The sequence below is a fragment of the Grampus griseus genome (assembly GCF_964374135.1).
Source record: "Grampus griseus genome assembly, chromosome: 1".
In the NCBI taxonomy this organism is placed as follows: Eukaryota; Metazoa; Chordata; class Mammalia; order Artiodactyla; family Delphinidae; genus Grampus; species Grampus griseus.
This window is the reverse complement of record NC_139017.1, coordinates 157,062,207-157,082,473: the sequence shown is the minus strand read 5'-3', so window position 1 is coordinate 157,082,473 and position 20,267 is coordinate 157,062,207. Positions and strand designations below refer to the sequence as shown.

Sequence of the window (20,267 nt, the reverse complement as noted above, 5' to 3'; positions counted from 1 at the left end):
TACTAACTAATATGTATGAAATAGATAACTAATGAGAATCTGCTGTATAGCACAGGGAACTCCACTGTACAGTAGAAACTAACACAACATTGTAAAACAACTATACCCCAATTAAAAAAAAAGACATATATATACTTATATATATATTTACACACACACACACACACACACACACACATACACACACACACATATATATATAGGTTAAAAGTAAAAGGGTGGGGCTTCCCTCGTGGCACAGTGGTTGAGAGTCTGCCTGCCGATGCAGGGGGCACGGGTTCGTGACCCGGTTCGGGAGGATCGCGCGTGCCGCGGAGTGGCTGGGCCCGTGAGCCATGGCCACTGGGCCTGCGTGTCCGGAGCCTGTGCTCCGCAACGGGAGAGGCCGCAGCAGTGAGAGGCCCGCGTACCACACACACACACACACACACACACACACACACACACAAAGTAAAAGGGTGGAAAAGATATATCATGTAAACAAAAACCATAGGAAAGCTGCAGTGACCAAATCAATATAGGGCAATGTAGACTTCAGAACAAAGAATATTACCAGGGAAAAAGAAGATTATTTTAAAGTGATTTCATCAAGAGGACCTACGATCCTAAATGTGTATACACTCAGCGTCAGAATTTCAAAACACATGACGCTAAAACCGATAGAACTAAAAAGAGGAAAAGAAAAATTTACACTTTTAGAAATTTCAATTCTCCTGTCCTAGTACTTGGTAAAACAAGTAGTCAGAAAAATTAATAAAGATACAGAAGTCTTGAACAAGAATTATATTGGAAATCAATAATAGAAAGCTATTAAGAAAATCTTATTATTTGGAAACAAAACAACACATTTCAAAGTAATCCATGGGTCAAAGGAGAAATCACAAGGGAAATTAGAAAATATTTTGAACCAAATGAAATGAAAAACATTTCATATCAAAATTTATAGGATATAGCTAAAGCATTACTCGGAAGAAATTTTAGAGCATTAAACATCTATATTAGAAAAGATCTCAAATTATTAATTTCAGCTTCTACATTAACTAGAGTGGAAATCAATGAAATAGAAAGCAGAAAAACTATAGAGAAAAAAATCAACAAAATGAAAAGCTTGTTCTTTGAAAAGATCAATAAAATGGATAAACCTCTAGTCAGACTGACGAGAAAAATAAAAGAGAGAAGGCACATTATCAATAATAGGAATGAAAGAGATTCTGCAGACATTAGAAGGATAATAAGGTAATATCATGAACTTTGTGACAGTAAAGTAAACAACTTAGGGGAAATGGACAAATAACTTGAAAGACATAAGCTATTAGAGCTCACTCAAGAAAAAACAGATAACCTAAAGAGCCCTTTATTTAGCAAAGAGCCTGAATCCTTGGTTAAAACCTTTCCACAAAGCAAACTCCAGGACCAGATGGTTTTATTGGTGAATTCTACTAAAGATTCAAGAAAGAAATAATACCAATTCTATATAAACTCTTCCAGAAAATAGAAAAAGGAAACTCTTACCTACTCTTTTAGGAGACCTGAAGTACTCTAATACCAAAACCACACAGGGATATTTTTTAAAACAGAAAAGATATTAAAGATAAAGGACATGGAGGAAGACAAACAACACAACACATGGAGGAAGACAAATGCAGTGAACACAGCAGAAAACATGGAGAGGAAGCGGCCAGAGGCTTGAAAAGGCTTTAGACATTGTCCCAGTGTCCTTTGTTGAATGCCTCCCAAGTGCAAAGTGGACTTTTGGAGCTAGAGTGCCTGAGTTCAGGTCCTAGACCCACTGCTTACTAGTTATATAACTTTGGTCAAGTTACCTAACTTTTCTGTGCTTCAAAGCTCCCATTTATAAATGGAGATAATGATAGAAACCTCCTCATGTGGTTGTTATGAAGACTGAATGAGTAAATACATTTAAATGCTTATAATAGTGCCTCGCACATAGTAAGCACTACACAAGTTTTTGCTGAAATAATTATTATCATACACATTATATTAGTTGGTTGTCACCTTTATTAAGTCATGATATTTGCCCTCAAAATGAACTAAGTAGTACAAGAGGTAACTATTCCCCTTATATTAATTCCCTGTGGCTGGCATAACAAACTACCACTCTGTGGCTTAAAACAACAGAAATTCATTGTTTCATAGTCCTGGAAGCCATAAGTTCAATATCAGTTTTACTGGGATAAAATCAAGGGGTTGGCAAGGCCACACCACTGGAAATTCTCAGGGAGAATCCATTCCTGGACGCTTCCACTTTCTAGTGGCTGCCAGCTTTCCTTTGCTTGTGGTCGCATCACTCTAATCTCTGCTTCTGTGGTTATGTTATCTCCTGTGTGTGTCAACTCTCCCTCTGCTTCTCTCTTATAAGGACATGTGTGATTGCATTTAGGGACCATTCAGATATCCAGAATAATCGTCCATGTCAAGATCATTAACTTAATCACACTTGCAAAGACCCTTTTTCCTTACAAGTATTGTTTATAGGTTCCAGGGATTAGGACCTAATTATCTTTGGGTAGCCATCATTCAGCCTGCTACACTCATCACCGGGGTAGATTGATCTTGTGTGGAAATACAACATAAACAACATTTTTTTTTTTTTTTTTTTTTGCGGTACGGGGGCCTCTCACTGCTGTGGCCTCTCCCGTTGCGGAGCACAGGCTCCAGACACGCAGGCTCAGCAGCCATGGCTCACGGGCCCAGCCGCTCCGCGGCATGTGGGATCTTCCCGGACCGGGGCACGAACCCGTGTCCCATGCATCGGCAGGCGGACTCTCAACCACTGCGTCACCAGGGAAGCCCATAAACAACATTGTTAATCAACTATACTATAATAAAAATTAAAAAAAAATTTTTTAGAAAGGACATTTAGTTCTCTCTAAAACAAACCTGTTAGGATATGCAAATATATTCCAAGGCACAATCTATCCACCTGGAGGTAGGTCCCAAAACTGTCAGCATAGCATCCACAGTGAACTATAACACCTCTATAACATAACATGCAAACTCAAACCTTTAAAATTATGATAAACATTACAGACTTTTTGCGGAGGGGCGAATGTTACTAGAAACTTATTGTGCCGTTTTGTGATCCAAATAAAATAGCTTATTAAAATGACTATTAAAATCAAGAAAATTGGGAGAAACTAGATTTGATGATGATAGTTATAACTAAAGGAAGGTTGAAAATAATTGGCTCACTCTTAATGACCGTGGTACCCCCTCTCAGACCCTGCACGTTTACACTGCACTACACAGCAGTGAAGAACTTCGCTTCTGGAATCAGACAGGCCTGAGTTCGAGACCTGCCTGTATTAGTGATATGACGGTGGACGAATCATTTCACCCTTTGGAGCCAGTTTCTTCACCTGTAAAATGGGAGTAATAAGAGTACCTGCCTCCTACAGTTGCTGTGAGGATTAAATAAGAACTCACATAATGTCCTAGCATGGAAATTAGCATATGTAATAAGTACTCGGTAAATTATAATCATAATTTATTATTATGTAATAAATACTACTCTTTCTCATAAAACTCTATCTTCTATTCTATTACAAATAGAAATATCGTCTCATCTTCAATTTATTAATTTTCAGGGGTAGAGGAGTTTTCCCTTTAAGAAGGACTGTGATCTCATGGGTGAAAGGCCCTAACACCACAAAGAAAAAGCAAAGTCAATAATGCAATCTGCAATTCTGGTATGTACATCTTTGAGGAAACAAGAAAAGAAGAATGAAGAAAGTAAGGATTTTATAAGCCAGTAAAGGACAGGAAGTAAGGTCCAAAGAGTTTAATGTGTGACCAAGGGTGCTAACATACAGCACTTGAGGTTTGGGGGAAACAAGAGAAAGTTAAGAATTTAAATAGCAAAGTCTAAAAAAGGGATGTAATAGATTCATTTTCTACAGGAATTCATTAAATGATTGGAACTTTGCGCTCTGGAGAGATGAGAGGATTGAGAGGAAGGAGGTATGATGGGGACAGTAAATGATGAAGAGTACAGACAAGATAAACACACACCAACTCCTTTTTACACCCCAGACACCAGCACTGGGACTGAGATGAAGTAGAAGATAGACCAGGAAAGCTCAAAACTCAAGAAAGCTTTGGTTCAGGACAAAGAAAACACTGCAAGCCATTCCAAGATACGGATGGTTGTTGATCTTACATCCCTAGCAGTTAGCCCAGTACCCTGCATGTCATCAATAAATCTGGGTTGAAGGAACAAATGTAAATGTACATATGCAATAGTAAAAATACTGGCAGTAGAGGAGAAGCTGAGCTAGAGGTTCCCTTCTCATCCCAGGGTTCTGTCTCCTGTCTCACTCCTGTCCAAACCAGCCTCCACACTGGGGATGTGAAGCTCTGAAAAGAATCTGATCACGTTTCTCCTGAAACGCTTCAACAGCTCCCCATGGCCTCTGACACGAAGTCCCAATTCCTTAGCCTGGAAACCAGCCTTCTGTGTTTGACGCCGACCTACTTTTCAGCCTGTTTCTGCCCCTGCCCGAGTCATACGTCATGCTCCCGTCATGTGGGGTTACTGGAACCCCCCATGTGTACTATGCTCTCACACACACGCCCCACCTTTGCACATGCTGCCCCTCCTCTCTGAGGTGCTCTGTCTGCCTGAGGGACTCCTCATCTCAAATGTATCTTTCTCCAGAAGGTGACACTTCTAAGCAGAGCTAGGTGATCCCACCTCTAAGCTTTCAAAACACCTTGTCTCTACTTCTATTATGGCACTAAGTACGATACCATAATCGATATTTCCATGTCTGTCTTCCCTCATAAACTTCTGGGCTGCCAGGACTGGGTTCGAGTCTTCTTCATATCCCTAGCTATTAGTATGTGGGTACAGAAGCTTTAAAAGTGTGCGTGGAAAAAACGAACAGATTTTAAAGACCAAAAGTAGAAATAAAGCTTAAATACTTGGGTGAACAAGACATGGCAGGATACTAAAAGACACTTAGGGATGGGTAGGTCCATCCCTATAATTAGAAGGTTTTATCTTGATGGCAGCTACAATACTCCCCTCTAATTGTCCCTTGTTACCATGATCAGAGACAGATTTTGAGGCTGGATATACTACAGGCCTGACCCAGTATAATAGTCCCTATCTTATATTATTCCCAACCATTTCTCACACTCATTGTGCCTTTGAGAAAGCAATTTCATCTTCATACACTTTAGTGTCCCCATCTTCTGTGAAGTAACCCCTATTTCAAAATGCTCCAAAAGCCAAGTTCCTCTTTCATACTCTAATTCTCATTTTCTCTGTCTCTTACTACGTAGAATGGGAATTTTCAGTGCTAAATTAAGGATGAAAATCATCTGAGCCCAAATTTAGTGTACAACTTTGGGGAAGTTATCATACCTTTCTGTATCTCAACAGTCTCCTCCCTGAAATGCAATCGACCCTATATCCAGGAGGTCACAGGAAATAGTAAAAGGTACTTACTATGCACCTCACACGTATTAACTTGTTTAATTCTACAATCCTTCCAGGCAGGTACTATTATTATCTCCATATACACAAGAAGATGGAACACAAAGAGGGTGAAGATTTGAAGGGCTGTGAAGATCACAGCTAATGAAGGGTAGAGGCAGGGCGGGCTCTCCTGTCTGTGCTGTTAACCATGACCCTCTACTGCTTCTCTGCAGCCCAGTGAAAGGCACCGTGTACAGTACAAAACTCCAGTATATTCAAGTATAAAAAGAGACACTGAACAGTAGGCCTCGGGTATGGGGCAGTGTTGCACATTTCAATCCAAATGCATTTTACAGCCAAGAATAGACCTTAAACCACCCACCGTTTTTAGCTAAAATCAGAAGGTTCTCTTGTGATCTGGGCCATCAAGGAGATGGATTTGTGGAGATGGATCTGTCCTTCACTGTACGACACCTACAATTTAGAGGACACTGTCACTAGATGACATCCACCTTGGGGTGTGGCTTTATGGATCAACGAGTTAGGTTCTTCTCAGGAGTGATCATCCGGGAATAGAGATGCGGCAGAAGATACAATTGTGTTTATGCTTTTTCTACAGAAATTTATGCTTTAAAAAAGCATTAAATATTTAAGTCCATATCACCCTCCACTCAAAAAATTAATTTAGACAAAATTTAAGGAACATCCACTAGGTGCAGTACAATAACCTCATATTGTTCTCCAACTCTTATAGGCATATTCCCTGCTGGATAAATATTTGTTGAATGAATGAAAACTATTTCACAGACAGCTTCAGAGAAGCTCCGCATTTCCAGATGTTTCCTCAGAAGGAACGGGTGCCTTATAATAGTCACCTTTCCCCTAGAGAAAATATTCAGTCCCGCTTCAAGAGGGAGAACTTAACTCCTCAAGTCTCTAGAAAAGCCTAAAGCCACCTTTATCTGTACCCATGGTTTCTATGTCCTTCTCTTCCCCCATCAGAAAGAGAACACAGAAAGGTCAGGTTACATTCGTTTCTTGGGCCTGCACAAATTCCTGTGAGGTTCCCTCTTCTGTCAGGAAAAGTTTCCCTGGTAACCATATTTACACACTCACTTAATTCCCTCCCCTCCCTTGATTTGCCGGTTGGTATAAAAACTAATTTGCATTGAACTGCTGAAGCTTACAAGTTAATCAGTTGAACAAACTTACAAAATCTTGGAACTCGGCTTTTGGCCAAAACTGAATGTAATTCTCTTCAGTTCAAAAATTTTAAAACACATCAAATATGCATGCTGGATATTTCTGGCTATAGGTAAGGAAAAGAAGATTCTCCTAAAGGGCATCTGGCCAATATTATTAGATAGGAAGATCAAGAGAGGAAGAGGTACCTTACTTAGTTCTGAGTTAAGCAAGATCAGCTGTGATAAGGTGCAGGAAGAGATAAGTCAAGGACCAACACAGAAAGTCTGAGCCCTGTGAAATGATGAACTCGGGCCTAAGATTCTGGGTGATCAGAGCTCAGGACCTGGGTGAAGGAATGGGAATATGAATATTGAGAATGGAGCATCATTAATTCATTCGCCAAGTATTTATTGAGCATCTAACAGTGCTTGGTGCTGGGAATATAGCAGTGGATAAGTCAGACCCAGATCCTGCTTACATAAAGATATTTAGCTAGCGAACCAATGTTGGCTTCGTTATTGAATCAAGTATCTTTGGGCTAGGGACTCATTATATAATTTCCTACAAGGGCCAGAATTGGTTTCAGAGTATGGATGGAGCAGGGACTTACAGACAGAAACAGGCTCAAGAAGTCCTCCTTGGAGAAGGTAAGCTGGCAAGTCAAGAAGGCTTTGACTTCTACGATGTTTTCTTTACACCTTCAACAACCATGATACATGAGCTTCTAGATAGGGAGATGAAGGCTGTATGTATCGTAGGGCATAAAGCCAGTTACTTCACAGTATACATATATTTTCTAAAGAATAGAGTAAAAAGTATATAAAGGTACAAGCCATTCTTAAGTATATTCAACAACCATTTATTGAGTATCTGCTATGTTCAAAGAACAGTTTTAGGAATTGAAGCTATGGATAGGAAAAGACAGAGTCCTTAGCAATTACAACAATGTGGTAAGTGCTATAATGAGATGTTAAAGCGTAGCAGAAGATCAGAGAGGAAGGATACCAATTCATTAAAAGTGAGTTGGGAAATGCTTCTGAGATGTAACACTTGAACCTTTTCTTTTTTAATTTATTTATCTTTTTATTTTATTTTTGGCTGCATTGCGTCTTTGTTGCGGTGCGTGGGCTTCTCATCGCGGTGGCTTCTCTTGTTGCAGGGCAGGGGCTCTAGGCGCGTGGGCTTCAGTAGTTGTGGCACTTGGGCTCAGTAGTTGTGGCTCACAGGCTCTAGAGCGCAGGCTCAGTAGTTGTGGCGCACGGGCTTAGTTGCTCCGCGGCATGTGGGATCTTCCTGGACCAGAGCTCGAACCCGAGTCCCCTGCATTGACAGGTGGACTCTCAACCACTGGGCCACCAGGGAAGCCCCACAATACTTGAATCTTAAAAGACACAGAAGTTTGTTGTTTTAAGCTGATAAATTTGATAATTTTTCCATAGCAATGACTACTACAGAGCCTTATGGAGGCTATGCCAGCAGCACAAATAGGAGACCACAGAGAACACCTGGCTGCTTAGACGCTTTCATGATGTACACCATAGGGCATACTCTAAATTTCTTCATATTTTTATTTTATTTATTTATTTATTTTTGCGGTACACGGGCCTCTCACTGTTGTGGCCTCTCCCGCCGCGGAGCACAGGCTCTGGACGCGCAGGCTCAGTGGCCATGGCTCACGGGCCTAGCCGCTCCGCGGCATGTGGGATCTTCCCAGACCGGGGCACGAACCCGTGTCCCCTGCATCGGCAGGCAGACTCTCAACCACTGCGTCACCAGGGAAGCCCTCTTCATATTTTTAATCTCACATATTCTTAGGCTCACCTGATCCATGATGGGGACAGAAAGTGAGAGTAAGCACTCTTATTCTGGGATGTGAATGACGCTGGTGATGGCAACAAAAACTCAATCTTGCCTGATAACCTATGCAAAGGAATCTAGGTGTTAGGACTTGGTCATGTGGTCAGCTAGTATCAAGTGGTGTCAGGACTTGGTCAGCACCTGGTCAAATGATTACTCAGAGAGACCCGGAGTGGGAGGAGCCTGGGGATGAGTAAATGCTATTTTTGAGAGAGCAATAACCATGAAAACCAGAAAAACTTAGTTTGTTGTCAGTTCCAAGTAGTGATTATAAAGCAAAAGTGAGAGACAATATGGAGAATTAAGCGCTTCTCGTTTTCATGATCCATACAGGTAGATGAAGGAATAGAATGGGCCAAAAAGGGAAGAGTGGGACATGAACATTCAAGGCAAATGTGGTGAACAGAGCCACATGGTTCAAACCTGCTGGACAGTGCCTGGTATGGGCACCAGTCTGGCTAAAAAGGCATCAGATCAGGGCAATTTGTATTATACCTGTTCAACCCCAATTTCTGTTTCAGTAGGTTGAGAAATGGTCTTCCTAGCTTCCTACCAATTGGGAACATGTGACTACCCAAGAAATAGAAATTAACCATTTCTTATTTAAATTGGGAGTAACAACACAATCAGGACAGTAACTCTATCCAATAATTCTCTCATGATATGATGGGTGAGTTTCCAGAAGCCATTCTGGGTAAATAATTCCTTGCCTCTTTATTCTCTACTCTTCATACTGGCTCTATACTTGAAATTCCAAATATCTCCCTTTTGCCCTTTATACCAGGAGTCCAAAATGAGAAGACAGGAAAATGTGATCATGTACTATGAGGCAGCAAGGACTTTAGGCTATGCAAACAAAAGGAATTACACAGCACAAAATGTTTTCCCAGCTTTAGGAGGGAATATTGATACCTTCGGGTAGAACTGGTTCCATAATTTGTGGGGCCCAGTGCAAAACGAAACAGCAGGTCCCCTTGTTAAAAAATTATTAAGAATTTCAAGACAGCAACAACAGAGCATTAAACTGAGTGTGGAGCCCTTATAAATGCAGGGCCCTGGGAGGCGACACAGGTCACATACCCATGAAGTTGGCCCTGCCTTCAGGGACAGCATAGTATGGTCCTTTCGTTGAGCTTGAGAGTCAGAGCTGGGTCCAAATTCCATCTTTGCCCCTCATTACTTATGTGAGCAGGGACTTCCCTGGTGGTGCAGTGGTTAAGAATCTGCCTGTCAATGCAGGGGACACAGGTTTGATCCCCAGTCTGGGAAGATCCCACATGACGTGGAGCAACTAAGCCCATGTGCCACAACTACTGAGCCTGTGCCCTAGAGCCCGCGAGCCACAACTACTGAAGCCTGTGTGCCACAACTACTGAAGCCCGCGCGCCTAGAGCCCAAGCTCCGCAACAAGAGAAGCCACCGCAATGGGAAGCCCGCGCACCACAATGAAGAGTAGTCCCCGCTCGCTGCAACTAGAGAAAGCCCGTGTGCAGCAACGAAGACCCAATGCAGCCAAAAATAAATAAATAAATAAATTTATTTAAAAAATTATGCAATCATAGGCAGTTTATTTAGCCGCTCCATGTTTCCAAGAGGTTGTATGGCTGTAATCCTGTACTGTGAGGATTAAATGGGATAATGAATAGAATGTATACAAAGTGCTTAACACACAGTAAGCACTCCATAAATGGTAGCTATCTTATTATTGTTAAATGAAACGTGCAGGTAAATCTCAAAGCAGTAAGTTTAAGAAATGAATTGCTGAACTGCTATCAAGGATATGAAAGAATGAGAATGATATATTAGGGCAACTAAATTAATGAAGCAGGTAGGGAACAGCAAATCTTTTGCTTGACTGTTCCGCCTTCTCTAACCTCTTTCTTATTTCTCTCTTTTCCTTTTACTGCCAAACATACAAAGGGTGATCTACATGCTGTCTCCATTTCTTACCCACATCTCATGACCCCATCCTCTTTAATCTGGCATTTAATATCCCTATGGCCATCCCCCATGGAATTGAAGCTATTATTTTCAAAAAGTCACCAATGATCCCTGTTGGGATATAATGGACATTTCCCAACTTTTTCTGTAACATTTCATACTGCTGACCAATCCCTCCAGCTCGAAACCCTCTCTTTGCTTCACTTCTGCGATACTATACCCTCACGGCTAAGAGCATGTCTAATAGGCCTTGCATCTATCAGGTACATAAATAAATGATCGTGAAGAGAATTCATTCTTTGGGTGAATAAATGAGATGGTTCTTCTGCTTCTCTGATATTCCTTATTTTTCACCATACTGACCCCATTTCTTCTTCCTACCTCCCTGCATGTGGGCAATCTCCACTTTCCAGCCTTGGTCCTCTACACCTCTATTTCTATGCTGTTATACCGCTAACAACTAAGTGGGAACTAAGCTAATCTCATGGCTTCAATTATCACCTACGTATAAGACTCTCTGACTTCTCTCTTTTGAACACTAGGCCCCCCCACCAGTTCCAAATATTTTGGGGATCCATCCACTTATAAATTCCAGTATCACCTCAAGAGATCTAGCACTTGGCTTTTCCTCTTCTCTCCCGAACTGCCTTTTCTTTCTGTCTGTCCTATTTCTGTTGATCTTGTCACCTATGTTCAAGGCTACATTTGATTCTTCCTAATTTCTTGTCCTCCATATCTATCAGTCAGAGTCCTTTCATGTTTCCTTTATAATACTCATTGAACCTATCTCTTTCTATTTTCACTGCCATCACCCGAATTCAACCCCTTATCCCCCTCATATCTAAACTATTCAAATAACCTGCTAATTGGTTGTACAGTTCTTTCTATCCCTACTAAAGTTTATTCTCCACATTGTTGTTGAGAATCTTCATAAAATACTACTTTTATAAGCACACACTTCCCTAACCAAACATCTTCAGACTTTCCATCATACGGGATAAAGTTCTAACTCCTTAGTTAAGCATTAATGCCTGTTAAAATCTGGCTTCAAGCAACCCTTCCAATCTTACAACTTCTTTAGTTAAACCTTCTGATCTTGCCACATTGGTCAGTTTTATCAACTGACCCCTGAAAACTTTCTTCCATATTCCGGTCCTGTGTTTTATGAACATTTTTTTCCCCATCTAGAAATCCCTCCCACTTTCCTTCTCTATATAACAAAATCCACCATGTCTCTGAAAAAAGCCTTCCTGGATAATCATAGTCCACAATGATCTTTCTCTTTTTTCAACTCCTATAATATCATACCTTTAGCACTTTGAAAATTTACAGAAGAATTGCTTTACGCTGAATCCTCACAAGTATACGAAGTAGGTGGCATTATAACAGATAAAGAAACAAAGTCAAATAACATGTCCAAGTCACACAGCAAGTAACTGATAGAACTGGGATCTGAATCCTTGTTTAGCTGAGAATAATCCCCAGACTACACTATCCCTCTCATTTTCCTATCTCTTCCAAAGCACAAATACAGCACAGTATTTACACACAAGCAGGTGCTCAGTAAACATGCTGATTGAGAAGACTGCTTAAATAGCACCCGTGATTCTCCAGCACTTAGGAATTGTCAATCTCAGCAGACCACATTAGGCATATCCCCCCAGTGTCACGTTCTTTATGAGGCTTGATCTGTAATTGAGTTCAAGATGGGGTATTTGCCAAAAATTCACCATGATCCATTCTAAAAATAAATTTTGGTTCAAGCAAAGCTAAAAGGCTGTTATCTGAATCAAACATTAGGTGAGTTTTGGGGATGAGGTCTACTTTACCACCTCTGGGCCCATCCTTGCTCTGTTTCCAAATGGTCAGGAAGTAAAAATAGGCTGGCTGAATTGATGGCTTATGAGGTAAAATGGACTATCTATAGTTCTAGAAGTGGAGGCTAAGGCAGCAGAACAGGATTTTCTTTGCTCTGGTAGCTAAGACCTTAGTAAAAGAAGCCTAGTAAAAGTGAGTCACGAGTGGAAACTGGATCAAAAGACGATAATAGTAAGGAGGGAAAGAGAACAGAAAGAAGGAAGTACTGGAAATAGTCTATTGAAGAGATGGTGCTGTCCTTTTCTGCAGTTGCTTTAAGCTGTCAGATCCAGCCCCCGCTCTCCAGGGCTGGCACCACTAACAGCAAGTTCTATCACCTCTGCATGATTCATGGTCTCAGTCCCAAACTGCTTGTCCTGACCCATATCACAGTCCAGATCCTTCCAGCTTCTGATCTGCTTACTCATTTCCCAAGGTCTCACAAATCTGACCTCACAGATTTGACATTCAGCATGGCTTCCCTGGGTATGACCCATATTACTCCCTTATTGTATGGTTTAGATTTGCCCTCCTGGGATGATGCCTCTAGCGCCATACCTATGCCCAGTTTTCCACCCCTCTACCTTGGAGCTACAGCCGCATTTTCACTGGAAAATGTGGTGGGAATTAGAAATTCTAGGTTACTTTATCGAGAAAGGAAAAAGGCCATGGCTGCACTATAAAGCCATTGCCTAGAGATACCATGCTCCTTAAGTGTCTGTATTCACAGTTTCCTCTGCTTTGGCTGCCCTTCCTGTTCTTCCCAATATTCTCTGCAAGGCAAACTCCTATTCATCCTTCAAGATCTTAAACATGTTTTTCTCTGGAAAGCCTTCCTGGATCCTCTCAGACAGCTAAATTGTTCCCTCCTCTGTGCTTCTTTATGCACACATCTATTATGCTGTTATCACTTTTACTGGCAATTTTATTTCTGTTTCTCCCACTGTTTCTTTGAGGACAAGGACTAATTATCTTATTCATCTTTGCATCCCCAAGACATAGCAGAGTGCCTGGCAAACAGCAAGAGTTTGTTGTTGTGTGATAAAAGACATCAAGAGCAACATGAAAGTGCAATTTGCACTTCACTTGCAAAAATCAAATTGGTTCCTGGTACTTTGCATGTGTAACCACATTCTTCCTTGATTTAGAAGAAAGGACTTTAGCCTCATAAAGGAAATTCTACTGATATCACTGGCACATTAGCCAGTTTTTCCTCTGCACTGGTGATAGAAACATCCCCCCTCCCACACACACACACTTCCGAGAAGCTCCCAGGGCAAGCTTAATATTAGTGGCACATGGCCCATCCTACCATTTCTATTGTAGTGAAAGCTAAATTACACTGTAAGCCTAATGCTGCCACCAATCTTAGTGAATTGGTGGTGAGGGGGGTGGGTAATTAAAAGAACACACTTCTGTAGCAGACCTCGGAGGAGGATGAGGGAGAAAGATGAATTTAATCCTGGCCTTATAAAAAATTTGTTAGAAACTCACGCAAAACAGCCGCTTCCTCTGGACATGACAGACCCGATCCAGGTGTCCAGCAGTGACCTTTTCCCATGAGTGTCAGGTCATCACCCAGCACAGAAAACAAGGGGCCAGTGCCTTTCTTGGGCATCCCTCCTTCTGAAACCTGGCAAATCGTGGGGCCTGCCTTTCCTTTAGGGGATTGTCCGCTCCTCCCTGCACCGACAATCCCCAGGTCCCTTGGCTGGTGGCCCCCAAGCACCACTCTTGCCTTCGTCCCACCGGGGCCCCAGCTTGACTCCGGGTCAAAAGTGCCGGCGGCTGGACTGTCAGGTCGCGGCTGGGGAGGGGGCGCCGAGGTCAGGCCCGACCCCTGGGTCTCCTCGCACTCTGCGGGATGCGCGGAGGAGACGCAGGCCGCGCAAGGCCACGGGCTGCTGAGGCTCGGGCCTCTGCGCGGGAGGGGCTCGGCGACCCGAGAAACAGCGCGAGTGCCGGTACTTCAGCAGCTACCCCGCAGCCTCCCGCAAGCCCTGGCCTCGGAGCTGCCCCGCAGCCCTAGCCTCGGCTGCGTCTCGGCCCCCGGGCGCGCTGCGGCCGGTCGATCCGCCGGTCTGGGCTGCTCGGCCTCCACCGCGGATCCCGGGTCGGGCCGCCGCCGCCTGCCGGCCGGTGCCCACGGCAATGCCCCGCCCCGCGCGGCCCAGCCCGGCCGTGACAGCTGGGTGCCCAAAGGGTTAAGCCGGCAGAGCTGCGGCCCAAGTGCCCCGCGCGCTGCAAGTCCGCCGCGAGCCGGCCCCAGCGCGCACGCGCCCGCCCGTTACCTGCGGTCGCGTTCGCGCTCCTCCTCCACCTGGCCGCTCTCTCCCGGGGGCCGCCCCTCAGCCCGCCCCCTCGGCTCGGCGCCGCGCACCCTGCTGGCTACTCGGCCAAGGCCTGGGGAGGAGGGGCGTGGGGGCGATTACCATATATTAGCATACCAGCGTGCATCACGTGGCGTCTCCAGCCAATGGTCATTCTGGAAAGGCGGGGATTGGGCTGAACACGCCCAGGTGCTGCTCCGGGCCTGAACCGGTGGCCACGGCAACGGCTGGGAGGGCGGGGGAGTGGGGAGGCACAGAGCATCTCCCCTACCTGAGCTCCTTGTGGAGGCATCCGCACGTTTCCCACCCCGCGGAAGGAGAGGGGCTGAATTTGGCTCCTCTCAGAAGGATTCAGATTCAGCAGACATTTATCGTGCATTTACCACGTGCCTAACACTTTTCTGCAGAATATGATTCTCGGGATAACCCTGTGATGTCGGGACTATTAACCCCACTTGATAGAAGGGAAAGAGGAGGCTCAGGGACGGTAGGTCACTCACCCAAAGTCACACAGCCACACTGAATGACAGAACTGGAGATCTGAGCCCATTTCTGACTTCAGGCCCCCAGACTCTCCTCAGTTATTTTCTCCAGCAGGGGTCTCCCAGCACCTCCTCACAATTCCAGGTGTACCAAGTAGCTGAGAAAATCCTTATAGAAACTTTGTACAGTGTTTTAGTGTTTCCTTACAATGACCTTTGAGGTTAGTAGGCAGAACAATTTCGGCTAAATAGCAGATGAGGAGAAATGAGGCCCAGAGAGGTGATGGTGACCTGTCTTTGGTCAAACAGCTATTAAGAACTACTGCGTAATTACTATGATTTACACTCAAGCTTGCTACTTTATAAACTTTTAAATTCAGTCTTCTCAACATGATGGTATTGCTATGACCATTTTACACTTTGAGAAACTGAGGCTTTGGGAAGTTAAGCAAATTGCCCAAGGTTACACAGCTAGGAAGTAGAAGATGAGGGTTCAAATCCAGGTTTATCTGGCTCCAAAGCTAGTCTTGTCGAGTCTCATTGTACCAGGTTCATTTAATTTAGACTTGGACTTTAGAACCCCTTCTCTAACAGAACTTTCTCTCCTCTCCTCCTAAGATGTGTCCATGTTCTCTCTTAATCCTGTAAAATATCACATGACAGGTGATATGTGTTAAGGTCACAGAGGCTAAATATTAAAAGAAAATAGAGTCACCCCCGCAAGTGGGTTAAGGACACTATAATTCTCAGCTCTTCATTTTACCCCTAGGGATTTGATCGTTCGCCTAAGACTGAATTGTTTAAAAGCATAGGCATCTGCATTTAGACTTTCCTTCTGCTCCTTCCTTTAGTTTAGCTCAGTGGTTCTCTAATTATTGGACAAAATAATAATGCCTCAAACCAAATATACTAAACTTTATAGGCATTTTAAGGGATTAACAAATGTAATTTTTGCATATATGTACATTTCACCTTACTGGTCTGACTTAAAACCCAATTTCCTCCTACGTTGTGTTGTTGGATGTTCAAGAGCCCAAACTTGGAGGCAGACCTAAATAGGCTAAAAACCTGACTTGGCTAACTGTGTGAACTTGGGCAGGTTACATCTCTGTGCCTTAATGTCCTCATTTGTAAAATAGGATAGGAATGGTGTGAGAATTAAATGGATTCGTATGTAAAAATTACTTAGCACAAGCCCTGGCTCAGAGGTACAACCTCCATAATTGTTAGCTGTTATTGACACATAGGAACAGATAACCCATGTACAGAATTTCTCAAGGTTTCCTAGCTGGCTTTGGGATTCAGGAGCTGTCTCTCATCCCTTGTGGCATATTAAACAGCCTGTTGTGCTGTGAAGGCTTGTTATCTCTCCAAATGACATCCTCTCTTCTTAGGATCATAAATAATTCCCTGACTCAAAGGAGCTGGTTTCTCCTGCATATCTCCTAGCACCAAATTACCGGAGTGGCTCCTTGCAGAAGGGATCTTGACAAACAGCGGAGCCATAAGTCAGGCTTCTTGAAACACTTTTATGAGTGCCTTAATGAGGGAGATGAGTGTCATCAGGAACTCGTCCCGTCCTTCCCGGCCACAGGAAATGAGCTCTTTGTGCTCAAAGGGTTTCCAAAGCTGAGACGCAAAGAGTTTTCAGGAAGTGGGCCAGAGATGAGAAGCTGTTGACTGAGAGAATCCCAGGGCTAAACAGCACCATCCTGCCATTCACCTTATATTGTCAAATTACTCAGGGCTTATTGCAGCAATAGCACCAAAGGGTGGCATGTGAGGGCGGGTGTTAATCCTCTCCCCTTTCTCCCATCCACACACTTCAACAGCCATTCTACCACCACCCTGAAAGGGCAGTGTAGACAGTGGTTAAAAGCATTGTCTCTGGAGCCGAAGAAGCAAGTGTGAACCCTGCTTCCACTATTCTCTAGCTGTGTGACCTTGGGAAATTTGCTTAACCTCTCTGTGTCTCAATTTCCACATCTGTAAAATGGGAATAATACAGTGCCCACCTTATAGGCTCTTGTGAAGATAAATGAGTTACTAACATAGGGTGCTTAGAACACCCAATAGGAAGCCCTAGAGATATATTTGCTAATTAAACAAAGTAAACATATAAGCCCAATACAAACAACATACTTTCTATAGAGGCAACCATAGCCTTAAGTGAAGTGCTTTGGGCCCTCTCCCAACTATATGCTGCCCCTTACCCACTCTGACTTGCAATAAGAAGAATAAGTGCTTGGGGCTCTAGTTTGAATGTGGACTCTGCCACGTTCCCAGTTCTGTGAACTTTGCCAAGTTATTTTACATTCCCAAACCAGAGTTACATTATTTGTAAAATGAGACTAACTTCCTCCTGGAGTTGTTCTGAGCATTCAATCAGATAGTATCTGGTAAGAGGTGATGAGGGCCTGAACTGGACAGAGGTCCTGCTTGATCATAAGCGCTTTACCTTTTACTGAGCTATTTCTGGTGAACACCTTTACTTTCCAAAAATGAAAACAACTAATATGTATTGAGCACTTACTCTGGCCCTGTGCTCTATATACATCATCTAACTTAATACAGTAAAATGAAGACCCACAGGGATTAAGTAGCTTGTCCAAGATCACAATGGAAGTCAGTGGTGGAACCAGGAATCAAGCCTGGACCGTCTGATTCCCGAGTCCATGCTAATTACCCACTATGGCCCAGGCCTCCCGCTCCAGCTTGGCTCAGAGAGCTCAGGGAATGAGTGTTCTATTTCTTTAGCATTCCTCCCCCTTCCATACACACATACTCTCCACTGGTACCCAGCAGTGCCCAGCACAGTAAGTGCTCCACATGTGTTTACTGAATGAGTGAAAGTAAATGACTTGACATCCTCTTATAGTGATGAAAGCCCCCTTTTTTCTTGGGCTGTCCCCAGTGGGGAAGAAAAGCAGCTGTCAACCCTCCTCCCCACACCCTAGCATCCTCTTCCTGCTAAATAATCATGTGGAAGGACTTCTTCCTTCCCCCATGGGGGAGTCAGGCTGATGCTGTTTTTTTTTTTTTTTCTTCAGAGATCCACAAGAGACACAATGATGACTCATATTTAGTGAACATTTGGAGAGATGTCAGGGCCACTGGTGCCTTTTAGGGCTCTGTTAACATCCATCTGTGGGATGATTTCCAAATAATGGCCATCTTAGTTTCCAAGGGCTGCTGTAACAAAACATCACAAACCAGGTGGCTTAAAACAACACAAGTTTACTCTCACAATTCGGGAAGCCAGGAGTCTAAAACCGAGGTGTCAGCAGGATGTGTTCCTTCCTGTGGGCTCAGAGGGAAAATCTACTCAGTGCCTCTCTCCTAGCTTCTGGCGGTTGCCAGCAATCCTTGGCTTGGGAGTGCATCACTCCCGTCTCTGCCCCCGTCATCAGATGGCATTCTCCCTGTGTGCCTGTGTCCAAATTTCCCTCTTCTTATAAGGACACCAATCCTTTCCGAGTAGGGGCCACTCTAATCCAGTATGACCTCATCTTAACTTGATTATATCTACAAAGACCCTAGGTTTTAAAAAGGTGTCTGTGTTCCGAGGCTCATTACCAGCTCCTCCAAGCTTCCATAGGCTGGTCCAGTATTTGAGGTATTTTGGAACGTTAGACAAAATCTAGAACCATCCCCTCTCTGAACTGCCATCCTGCAGCCTTTCTTTTCTTCAGCCCAGTTCACTGGCTAATCTTGGAAGCATCATCTTCTCTGAATCCCACAGCAGAACTGAGCATAAGGGAACTCCCTGTGGGCAGACACAATGTCTTGCTCATCCTTTTTGCCCCCAGTGTTAACACAGAAACCATCATGGAATTGGCTTTCAGTAACCATTTGTTTAATGAATGAAAAAACATTGTGCCAGTTAGTACCAAGGGCTGCTTATTTCTTATTTTTTCTACATCTCATGCTCACTGACAGTTGCAGAGTTGGTTTGAGATACCTGAATTCCACTCTGAAAGTCACAGTTCTTTTGACATGAATATTCCATTTGTCACTACATTATTAGAAGAGATGGTAGCTTGCTCCCATTACTGATGGCTGATATGAATATTGTCCTGCCTCGAGCTGTTGTCATGTGAGCTCGCAGCCTGGAGCAGTGAGGCTGAAAACTGGGGCAGGCTAGGGTCAGAGATGGGGTCAACCCAGCAGGAGTTGTCAGATCAGAGCAGGGGTGAGAAGGAGGTCAGATGGGAGATCAAAGTCCAGGAACTAGGCAGGTACACAGGCAATCCCAGCTCTCCCGAGGATGGTGGCCTGTGGCTGGACCCCCTTTGGAAAATGTTTCATAGGCAGGTCCCCTGAGCTGGCCTTCTGCTCTCAGGTCCCTGGAGGGTTCTTTGTAATTGATCTGGGTTTGGGTTCCCTCCTCACAAAGGGGATACTATCAGTCAACATTATTTGGCAAGCCTCATGTCCATATGATCAGATAAACTTTAAAAGCCTGGCAGCAGCCTTATTTGTTTCAATCACATGGCCCCAGGCTTACTGCTAATTTCCAGATTTACAGTTTTAGGTCTAATTCTGGCTGTGCATCAGAATCAGCTGTAAAAGCTGTTCAAATACAGATCCCCAGGTCCCGCCCCCAGAGATTCTGATTCTCTAAGTCTGGGTGGGCTGCTGACACCTTGAGAGGCTGTGCGGTGCTGTGGTTGAGCGCGGACGCTCTGGAGCCTGCCTGCTCAGATCTGCAATGGTTCTGCCACTAACCCAGTGAACATGGGTGAACGTCTTCACCTTTCTGAGCTTCAGTATCTTACCTATAAAAGGGAGTAGAATAAAAGAGAATAATAATATTCAGCTACTTGATTGGCTATGAAGATTAATGATTTAATACAAGCAAAGTCTTAGAATACTAAGTGCTCAATACATATTACTTATGGTTGTGATCTTTCTTTGCACCAAGCTCTAGAAGTGATTTAGAAGCACAGTCCCTTCCTTCCTCCCTCCCTTCCTTCCTTCCTTCCTTCCTTCTTTCTGTAAATAATTACCAAGGACTCCTACATGCCAGGGCCCATGCTAGACACACACAGTCCTCCCCAGTTTATAGTCTAGAAGGGAATCCAGGATTGGGAAGCACTGTTCTACTCACTGACTTCAGCTCTCTGAACCCTTATTGGAGTCTGAGGCTCTGGGCTTCACCTCTGGTGTTCC

General features: G+C 43.7%; 1 protein-coding gene across 2 annotated transcripts in view; it reads right to left on the bottom strand.

Annotated features, from left to right (window-relative positions):
- Positions 1-14,665, bottom strand: part of PHC2 (polyhomeotic homolog 2) — a 102,709-nt gene extending 88,044 nt beyond the window's left edge. The window contains exon 1 of one of the 2 annotated variants that reach the window (XM_082649256.1): positions 14,575-14,665. The gene's annotated coding sequence lies outside the window, so the exon portion shown is untranslated. Of the gene's footprint in view, positions 1-13,777; positions 13,990-14,574 lie in introns of those variants that run through there. The other variant, XM_082649257.1, reaches the window with a different exon arrangement.
- Between the last annotated feature and the right edge of the window lie 5,602 nt (positions 14,666-20,267).